The sequence below is a fragment of the Colobus angolensis genome, unplaced genomic scaffold (genome assembly GCF_000951035.1).
Source record: "Colobus angolensis palliatus isolate OR3802 unplaced genomic scaffold, Cang.pa_1.0 Scaffold455, whole genome shotgun sequence".
In the NCBI taxonomy this organism is placed as follows: Eukaryota; Metazoa; Chordata; class Mammalia; order Primates; family Cercopithecidae; genus Colobus; species Colobus angolensis.
In genome coordinates this window covers 349394-360565 of record NW_012117988.1, presented here as the reverse complement: position 1 = coordinate 360565, position 11172 = coordinate 349394, and positions in this window count along the sequence as shown.

Below are 11172 nucleotides of genomic sequence, written 5' to 3'. Positions count from 1 at the left end.
GCTGGATCTAAACTTTTTTTAAAATTAATTTTGTCTTTTCAAAGAAAAAATATTTAAAGATCCTTTATAATGTAATGTATGTTAAAAAAAACTTTTTGCTTAACTTTGGATTTCATTTTGATTTTTCAAATTATATATTAATATTTCAAATGTAAAATACTATTTAGATAAATTGTTTTTAAACATTCCTATTATTATAATATTAATATAACCTAAACTGAAGTTATTCATCCCAGTATCCAATACATGTATCCAAAGTAAGAATCCAAGGAGTCTAAATACTTTCATCTGCAAAGCTAGGAATAGGTTTGACATTTTCACTCCAAGAAAAATATTTTTTTTTTTTAAATAGAATAGTTGAGAGGTTTCTTTAAAAGAAGACTAATTGATCATATCACTATGATTCTCAAAGAAGAAACCAAAACTTCATATAATACTATAAATATGAGATAGTTACTTCTGTAGTATGTTTCTGTAATGCTACAGGTTAAACAGGTCACTCTTATATAACACTATTTTGATTTTGATGTAGAATTGCACAAATTGATATTTCTTCTGTGATCTGTAGAGTATAGCTTAAAGTAGCAAAAACAGTCCACCACCTCCAGTTAACACACAGTAACACTATGGGACTAGTATTATTTCCATTTTACAAAGGAGGAAACTAAAGCTTAAAGATGTGTACTATACAGCCCAAGGTCACACAGCTAATAAAGGTGGATTTCATCCCAGATAGTTACAGTCATTGCCATGGGCACAGCTCCTAACGTATTAACTCCATGTAACTGGTACTCAGTTTCGTTGAATTGAAAGGAGAGTAAGGAAGCAGGTTTTACAGGTCTATTTGCACTATTCAGAGCCCAAGTGTGAATCCCTGCTGTGCTGCTTACAGAAGTTACTTAACCTATGCAAGGTTCCTTTTGTAAATATTTGAAACGGAATGATAATACGCACTTCACCAGAGGGTTTAATGAGACCTTATAAGATCGTTAGTTCAGTACCTGACCAGTGCTTCATAAATGCTTTTTCATCCAATCTGACAATCTCTAGCTTGTAATTGGGGCAATTAGAACATTTAATATGATTATTGGCATGGTAGGTTAAAGTCATCATCTTGCTGTTTTCTCTTTGTTCTTTTTGTTTTCTCCTTTCTTTTGGATTTTTTTAATTTTACTGTGTCTTCTCTGTTGTCTTATTAACTAGAACTCTGATTTATTTTAGTGGTTGTTTTAGGGTTATACCTCTTTATAATTTATCAGTTTATATACTACTTGACATATAGCTTAAGAAACTTACTGTTGTTGCCTTTTTGCTGTTATGGTCTTACATTTTTACTTCTACATACATTATAAACTCCACACTTTATTGTCATTTTTTTACTTAAACAGTCAATTATCTTTTAAAGATATTTAAATATAAATGTTCAAAACACCCCAGTTAAAAGTTAGAGATTGTTAATGCCACATGATCTCACTTACACGCAGAATCGAAAAACCTGGAACTCATAGAAGCGGAGAGTAAAAACATGGTTACCAGGTGCTGGGGAGAGGCAGTGGGCTGGGAAGATGTTGGTCAAAGTTAGATAGGAGGAGTAAGTTCAAGAGATCTGTTGTACAACTTCTTCAGTTAGATAGGAGGAATAAGCTCAAGAGATCTATTGTGCAATGTGACTATAACCAACAACATGTATTGTACACTTGAAAATTGCTAACCGTATCTTTTAAGTGTTCTCACTACAAATACATATGTGAGGTAATGTATATGTTAATTAACTTCAGTCATTTCACAATGCATACTTACTTCAGAACATCATGTTGTATGCTATAAATATATACAACTTTTATTTTTTGATTTTAGAAATGTCCTTAAAAAGTCAGAATTTCAGATCAGATAAAAAAGCAAGACCCAACCAAATGCTGCCAACAGGAAACACACCTTAAAAATAAAGGACAAACAGATTAAAAGTAAAAGGATGGAGAAAAGATACATCATATTGAAAATTAGAAGAAGGCTGGAGTGACAATATGAAACAAAATAGATTTCAGAGCAAAGAATATTACCAGGGGTAAAAATGATCATTTCATAATGATAAAAGAGTCAGTTCAACAAAAGGATATAACAATCCTAAATATTTTTTCACCCCATAACTGCATCAAAATACATGAAGCAAAAACTGATAGAACTATAAGAAGTAGACAAATCCACAATTATGTTTAGAGATTTTCATATCCTCTCAGTGTTTAGTAGAACAAGAATACACAAAATCAGTAAGGATATAGAAGATTAGAACAAAACTATCAACCAACTTGATCTAAATGACATTTGTAGAGCACAGCAGTCCCCAACAATAAATGACACATTCTTTCTAAGAGTACATGAAACATGGACCAAGATAGACCGTATTTTGAGCCGTAAAACAAATCTTGATAAATTTAAAAGGATTCAAGTCATAGAAAATATGTTCTCTGACCACAATGGAATTAAATTATTAACCAATAACAAATATCTGGGAAAACCTCAAAAACTTGGAAAACAATGCTTTTAAAAGATTAAATGATTTCTAAATTATCTGTATTTGGGGGAAAAGGAGAAATGGATTAGAGAGCAAAAAGGGTATCAGAGTGCTGTGGGACGATTTTTATGAAGAGTGGAACAGAATCTGCCCTTGATGTTTCCCTACTACAGCCCATTCTTCACATTGATAACAGCATGATCCTTCTAAAATTAAATCTAACGATCACTTCTGCTTAATGACTCTCCAACTCTTATAGAATTAGGTCCAAAATTCTAGCACACAGTTTCTGTTGATCTTTGTAACCTTTCTTCCCACAGGTCTAGCTAGTACATATTTCTTTTGTTGTATTTATTACACTATTCCTTTGCTTATCTATCTCCCCACCTAGGCTAAAGAACAAGATTCTTGTCTTTTTCATTTTTGTTTCTCAGTGCCTAGCATGGTGCTGGGCACATGGCATGATTCCAGTAAATGTTAGCTGGATGGATGTAATGAATACATTAATTTGTTTGTTTTTCCCCAAAAGAATTATTTCCTGCAAATCAAGGAAATTGCTTTCTTTATATAATCAAAAACTTATTTTTCCAGAAGATTCTTCATTAAAAATTAATGAACTAAAAATTAATTCATTAAAAATTAAGCCTACGCACAACCTAGCTCTAAAGTTAAAAGATTTTAGGCAGCAATTTTTCAATCTTTTTGAAGTAATAAATTTCAGTCTTTTGAAATTTCTGTTTCTGCATTTGTGCCACACCATCTCATCTCTTGCTGAAATGTTTTTGTTAAATTAATTGCTTGATAAATTGCTAAGTACTTTTCATCAGACCGATTAGGACAATAGTAGGTATCCATCTGTGGAGTACAGACATTCAAGAAATCCGATCCAGTATTTAGAAAGTCATTCCTGAGCTGAGTTGGTTCAAACTGGCACCTTCTGGCATTTGCTTGTGGGTGGGGAATGTGGAATGCCTTGAAAGCTGAATGGGTTTGTCAAGTTTTAAAATTCCCTTATGGCTAAAGGAAAACAACATTCATTGTTTGAAAACACCATTGTTTGTTTTTTCTGCTTTTTTGTTCTTTGGAGCCTGAATCTGCAAAAACACTGACACCCAGCATTTTGCTTCATGTACCCCTCCTAAGATGTTTTTAGAGATGTGAATAGTGTCTCCACACTAATTTTTATTGTGATTGTTCAGAGTGTTCATAACAAATGGTAAAAAGTCAGTTTTAATGCTCATATTGAGTTTTATGGCGAAGGACTATAATTTATGTTTGTCATTGTAAGTTGATAGTAGAATTTTTGGAAGTTTGGAAATCTAGAACCAGATTTCCAAGGCTCAAATCCTTATTTTCTCACTTCCTAGCTGTGTGACCTTAGACAAGGTATTTAACCTCTCTGTGCTGCCTCAGTGTCCTCATCTATTCTTTAAGAGTAAGAATAGAACCTACCTGATAGAATCACTTGAAGATTAAGTGAGTTAATAAATTCAGAATGCTTGGAACAGTAACTGGCACAAAGTAAGTGCACAATAAAATTGGGTTACAGCTATTATCAGTATTATTGCTGTTGTAATCCTCACCATTAGGCAATTAAATGTAGAGTTCCAAAATTTGATTATTAAACTCTAATTTTACAGCCATGATTCCCAGTGATGCCATGTCAGTAACAAGATTATTTTCTTAGCTTGAACCCGTCACTACCTCATTGCAAGTAGCAGTGTGTGTTGCCTTAGGCAAATGTCATTGTAGGGAATGAAAAAACTTGCCTGTGAGCTACTCTCCAGAGGCCTCATCCCGTTTTTCCCATCATCCACTTTACTCCATCTCCACTGCCACTGTTAGGACCTTATCATTTCTTATCCAGATTAATTCAACAGCTTCCTTCATTCTAGTCTCCATGATTTCACCCACTAGCCATCCCCTCCCCTTTGCCTAATTTTCTCCATTTATGGTAGAGTGATCTTTCTAATATGAAACTCCTGACTTGCCTTAAAAAGCCCTCATTGACAACCTTCGACCCACAATCCATGGTGAAGCACAGGAGCCTTGGGGATCTGCCCCCAGCACACCTCTCCACCTTTGTCTCTAACTGCTCCTGCCTTCAAAGAGCCCTGATGAAGTATTTGTAGTTCCCCCTGACTCACCTTGCTCTTAGTGGGCCTGTGTGCGTGTGCTGCTCCCACTACCTACAGTACGCTTACCCACTTCACCTGGATGAAGTTTACTTGTCAGTCAGGATTCACCTTAGGTGGGCATCATGTTCTTCCAGGCCTCTCCTCCAACTTTGAGTTGAGAGTATTCCAGACTTTAAACTCCATGGGATAGGGATCTTGTCTGTGCACCAGCTTATTCCCAACTGCCTGGCACATAATGCATTTATTAAATATATATTGAATTAACTACACTCTACTTGGGGCTCTTGTTTTCTTCTACACTTACAGTTATCTAGCATAGCACTTAACTCATTATCATGCATCATTATTATGGGTTTGTTTTGTCTCCCATTAGACTGTGAGCTCCACAAGGCTGGGTCCTTGTCTTATACATCATTGTATTTCCAACTTCCAGCATAGTGCTTGCCATGACACAGGAAGTAAGCTCTGAATGAATGAATAGTATCTACATACCATTAATCTGAGGTTTAAAGTTTCCCCAAATTCTGAAGCAAGGGGATTTATGGACTTCCCTGACAATTTTTGGATGTCATCACAGTGATACCACTAACATTTTAAGGAACAGCTTGCATATATACATTTTTCTGGATGGCAGTTTTTTTCCCACAGACTTCATCAGATATTTCTCCATAGCCTTCCTCAGATTCTCAAATGGGTCTCTGATACCTCCAAAAGAGAAGAAACTGCATCATAAAAAATTATTTCTAAATATCAATTGTTAAATAAAATGTTTGCAAAGCAGCTTGATGAATCATTTCAGGCCACTTGACCCCGATGAGGTAGAGGGTTTGTGCTCTGCGATCTGACTGCCTCCAGCAGTCTCACTGCTGCTGGACTGTGGTGCTTCCAGTTGGCAGCCGGGGAAGTTTCTTCCGGATGAATACTCAGTCGTAGGGATCCCCCTTCTACACATACTTGTAGGAGCAGTTTGAAACTCATATGCATGGTCTTCCTGGTTCTAGGCACATGAGCCATTTAAGCTGCTGCAGCCAGGACCAGTTTGTATGCTAGCCCAGCATTCAGAAAGTTAAAGGGTTTTGGGTCAAAACTGAGAACCTTCTTTGATCCACCTTGGCTAGACATTTTCTCTGGCTTCCATTAATAGCCTCAGCATTTTTTTTTTTTTTTTTTCTGGCCTAGAACCACACAAGCAAGAGAGACCAGAGCTTCTCTAAGGAGCTAAGGGAAAGCACATTTTAAAAATAACTTGAGCAAATGAATTCATCTGGCAAAAGCAACCCCACTACGTAAAATAAACCTTTTTAGTTTCGCAATAGCAGTTCCTGAAAATGTAAACAACCCCAGGGTCCACATGCACTGAATCATTTGCTGAACAGAAAGAGTCCCTGGTCCAAATTCTGCAAGAATAAACACCTTATAAAACTAGGGGTCAATGACCTTCATATGGGAACAAGGAGGGCGGGGGAGGGGGGGGCAGCAACCCAACCTGAGGACAACGAGAAAGTCTTGTGACTACATATTCAAAATGCTGGCTTTCTAAACCAAAAACTGGAATGAGTGGAGGGAGAAGGGGAGGGTGGGCACAGTCTATGCCTCAGGCTCTTGCTCAGACCCTACCAGGCCCCTGCCTTCCCTAGGGAAAGCCAGAGTTTACTCACTGTCATGAAGCCAGAGGAAGCCCCTGCAGGTTTCACTGTGTGTTCTGTTGACAAGATAATGGTTCCATTGAAACTGTAATAACATACTTGGCCAACTGAGCCCATACTATCATAGTAACTTTGTACCCAGTCCTAGTTTTTCAAACATAATGATAATATGTTCTTTCTAATGTGGCCCATACTGTTCTAATGAACTTATGCTGAGTTTTTCTGAGTAGTAGAATATTTGCTGTAAATAATAAATATAATTATTCTCATTTAATATTTGTGTAGCTCTTCTTTAAAGCAGAAAGTATTTTCTAATTCCTTACTAGAACCTTTCTGTGTGAGGAGCACTGAGCTAGAACCCATATCTGAGGATGGTCAGAATTTGGAAAAATTCAGGAAAAAGGCACTGGACTCATTTTTAAAGACCAGAAAATGCAACCTCTGGAAAAAGTTTCAAGAGTTTTTTACTCCCAGAGATGTAGGAAAGATTGGAGTAAATCTTAATATTATATTTCAGGTAAACAAAGTATCACTGTCAAAATAGCATTTATTGAGTAATGGCTATGTGCCAGGTACTTTACAGTTTCACATTTAACCCTCATAATAACCTTGTAAAGTGGATATCCCCACAATATGTGATGAGAACACTGAAGCATAGGTTAAATGATTGTCCAAATTGGATAGACGTTTTCAAAATCTCCCCCTTTTTTTCTCCTTTCTTATCTGCAAGGCAGATTGCCCTTTCCCTTTCAGTGAAACTTGTGCATGACCACATGACTCTCTTTGGTCAATGAAACATGAACAAGCAGCATATGTCACTTGCAGATGGAAGACTTTGCATGAGCTTTGCCTCCTTTTCACTCTGCCACAGTGTCCACTAACGTTCCAGATAGTGGCACTCTGCAAGCTAGGTCCTACTGTGGGAGCTATGGGCAGAGCCCCCTTTCCCACCCCCATCAAGATGTACATGTTGCATAAGCCATGCGTTAATCTTTGCAGTTTTAAGCCACTAAGTTTTGGAGTTGTATTAATCATTAATCATGGTTCTTCAGAGAAACAGTGGGGGAGTGGTATTCATTATGGGAACTGGCTCATATGATTATGGAAGCTGAGTAGTCCCCCAGTCTGCTGTCTTTGAGCTGGAGAACTAGGGGAGCCAGTGGTATGATTCAGCCCAAGCCTGAAGCCCTGAGAAATGGGATGGGGGATTGGGAGGGTGGGTGTGCTAGGGTAGTATAAGTCCTGAAGTTCAAAGGCCAGCCAGAAGGTGGATGTTTCAGCACCAGAAGAGAGGGCAAATTCACTTTTCTTCTGCCTTTTTGTCCTCTCTGGGCCCTCAGTGGACTGGATGATGCCCTCTCACATTGGTAAGAGTGGATCTTCTATACTCAGTCTGCCAATCTCTTCCAGAAACATCTTCACAGACACATCCAGAAATAATGTTTTACCAGCTATCTCAGTATCTCTTAGCCTAGTCAACATTTAAAAATTAACGATCACAAGCAGTTGTTTCCATAGCAAAACCTGGGTGACAGACCAAGTGACCCAGATGACTAGAATTTGACCTTCTTTTGTTGCCCATACCATACTCTGAACTAACATGCTGTGCTGCTTTCCAAGCAGAGAATGATGGCTAAAGTATCTTCTACTTAATTTGAGTCGCAGAAAAAAAAAAAAGATTATTAACTACAGTGACAAGAATTGTGATTCCCCAGGGGGCAGATCAAGACATAGATAAGAGAAGTGAGGAAGATCTGGGGAATATCCATTGAAAATTTACTCAGAAGAGAAGAATAATTAATATAATACTATAATAATATATATTGAATTATAATAATTAATATCTTGATGTATTTCCTTTCAGGCATGTTTAAGTTATAGACTTTGAGTATATTTTCTCAAAGGGGTTCTATATAAGAGACTATTTCTTAATACAGTTCCTAGCTTGGAATTGCTCACTCTGTTTCAAGGCCTCTCGCTGGTTTAAGCTGAGCTTATTTTCTTACAGACTTCAAAACAGTAACCTTTTCCTTCACTCGTCAATACACAAGATGGTCTTCATTTCCAGTTTGGAACCCCCCACTGTCAGAGCCTGAGACAAGGACTAGTATGCGGTTAGTTTATTTGGGAGGTGATTCCAGGAAATGAAAATGAGAGATCAGTCAGCCTGCAACACGAAGGAGGAAAAGTCAATATAAAGATGAATTTGGCAATTGGCCATTTCAGACAACTAGGGCTAAATTTTCCTTGGCTCTCTAAGAAATGTAAAGAATGCTTCCCGTAATTGCTCACCTCAAGTATTTATTCATTGACTCTCATGCTCCATTGGTTGTCCCTGAGGACTTTAGCCCTCCCTCACTGCAGCACAGACACTGTGCTTTCTCCTAGGCTGAGCAAGCTCCTGCATCTGTGGAAACAGTCCCGCGGCAGATAGTGAAATGATGGCTGCTGCGTGCTTGAGATCTGGGAAAGAGGCCACATCATAAGTGCACTGAAATCAGAGATATGTCAAGAGATGTGACACAGGGCATCTAAGGTGTCTACTGCACCAGCTATAACTTCCTAAATGCTAATCTCAGTTCTTAACAGAGGGGATGGATGCAAGGGAACAGTCATTATTGAGAGTGCCAAAGAAGCTCTGTATGAACCTTAGGCAAGTTTCCCAATCTCCAAAATGAGAGTATTAATACCCATCATCCAAGATCATGGGGAGGAATAAATATGTGAAAATGTCTAGCACAGGTCCTAACCCATACTAGGTGCTCACCAAATGTTAGTTCCCTGCCCTCCATGCTGTGCATATCTAGAGCTGCACTAGATGCTGAGGCAAATGGTCTCAAATGTCCTTTAACACTTAATGACTCTGAGATTTTTTCTGAGCTGCCTACAGGTTATTAACTATATTAATTAATAATAATAATATATATGAGCACATCAGGCCACTGGGGATACATTTTGCTTGGATCTCTAAGAAATGTAAAGAATGCCTCCTGTAATTGCTCACCTCAAGTATTTATTCATTGGCTCTCATGCTTTATTGGTTGTCCCTGAGGACTTTAGCCCTCCCTCGCTGCAGCACAGGCACTGTGCTTTCTCCTAATTTCTGTGGCAAGTGAAAGGAGCCCACCTGAAACTAAAGCAAAAGGGACTCCATTGGCTCTTGTAGCTAGGAATTCCAGGGTTGACACTGGCTTTGGACACTACTGGATGCAGGAATTCAAATGTCTTCAACTCTTTCTTTTGGTGTTTCTCTCAGCTGTGCTTCTCTTGTCGTTTCTTTTTCCCATTTTACAGATAAGTTCATCCATAACTGAGAGAGGTGAAAAGGGGATGGCTGCAGAGAACTCTGGCTTATTTCATTCTTGTTCGCTGACCTCAGGGTCTGTGTATAAATTCTCGGAGAATAAGCCCTCTGTTGGCGATGCTTGGATCATGAACCTACATTGTGCCCTGGAGGGTGGGTCCCTTGAAGTGGAGCCTGCTGGAACCACATGGGCTGGGGCAAGGTGCTAGGGCCAGAAGAGAGGTAGGCAGGGCTGCTGGCCAGGCACTCTTCACCAAGACAAGGCAAGAGGAGGGGCATGATTGAGACAGCGACACAGAAAGCAGACAGTAGAGGTCATGGCAAGTGTGCCATTACTTGCTACCTTTGGTTGATGGGAGAGTCACCTTGATAGGCCCCCACAGTCACACCACATTTAGGAGGGGAGAATCCATTTGCCACTTCTGACAATGCCAGAAGAATCACATATTTCATCTGGCGGTTGAATTTGGCCCATGCTGAGCTTCAAAATACAGAGCTGTCTTGGAACAATGGCTCAGTACATTCATTTGGTGTCCAACAAAGCCTGCCTCTGTTGCCTTCCCTCTCTCTGTGTGCCCTTCAAGATCTTCAGTGTGCTTTGGGGAGAGAAAGAGAAAATATCATATCAGGGTAGCTCACTCCATGTGTCCTGGACTCAGGAAAAAAGTATCTTATCACCTTATTCTTTTGTTATTATAAAAAATAAAGTTGAATGTTTTCAAATAAAGAAGTATAGAAAAAATTTTAAATTACCTGTTATGATTCTACCTAGAGAACGATTGTCAACATCTTGGTGTATGTACTTCCAGATACTTTCCTATGAATATATACAATGTAGATTTTTTAATATTAAAAGGGTATCATATGATACCTGGTGCTTTGTATGCAGGCTTTCTTTACTGATATGTAATATCATACACAGACAGACAAATGCACAAATCCTAAGCCATCAACTCATTGAATTTTTATTCACTGTTTTTAATACCTGCATTGTGTTCCATTGTTAGGCTATGTCACAACATATTTAATTAAGCCCGTATTGATGAATATTAATTTACTCCATTTGCCAGTTCATTCCAGTCCAACATTTATTGAGTGGCTACTTATGGGCCAGGCACTGTTGTATTCATCAAGACCACCACATTATCTGTATCAGTTATTTATTGCCACAACAAAACTACATAACAAATCACTCCAAAATGTAGCACCTTAAAACTACAACTACTTATTATTTCTCAAGAGTCGATGGGTCAGCTGAGCAGTTCTGCCAATAGGGGTCAAGGTCAACACATTTCAACTAGACTACTTGGAAGGTAAAAAAGAAATGAGTGTCCAGGTAGGTGTATTCTTCCAAAAATCAAACAAGGAATGAGGAAATTGCAGGTAGGATAAGAGGGGTGGTTGGCAAACAAACCCCACAAAAGGCAGAAAAATTTTAAAGAAACATAATGCCAGACTTCTATGTCATCATCCAAGAAGATGCAGTGAAGTATAACCTGGGAGGTATTAGGGTAGGAGTAGGGAGAGCAGAGGAGAAGGAAGGGAGATTGCTTTTAATCACTTTTGGAGTCC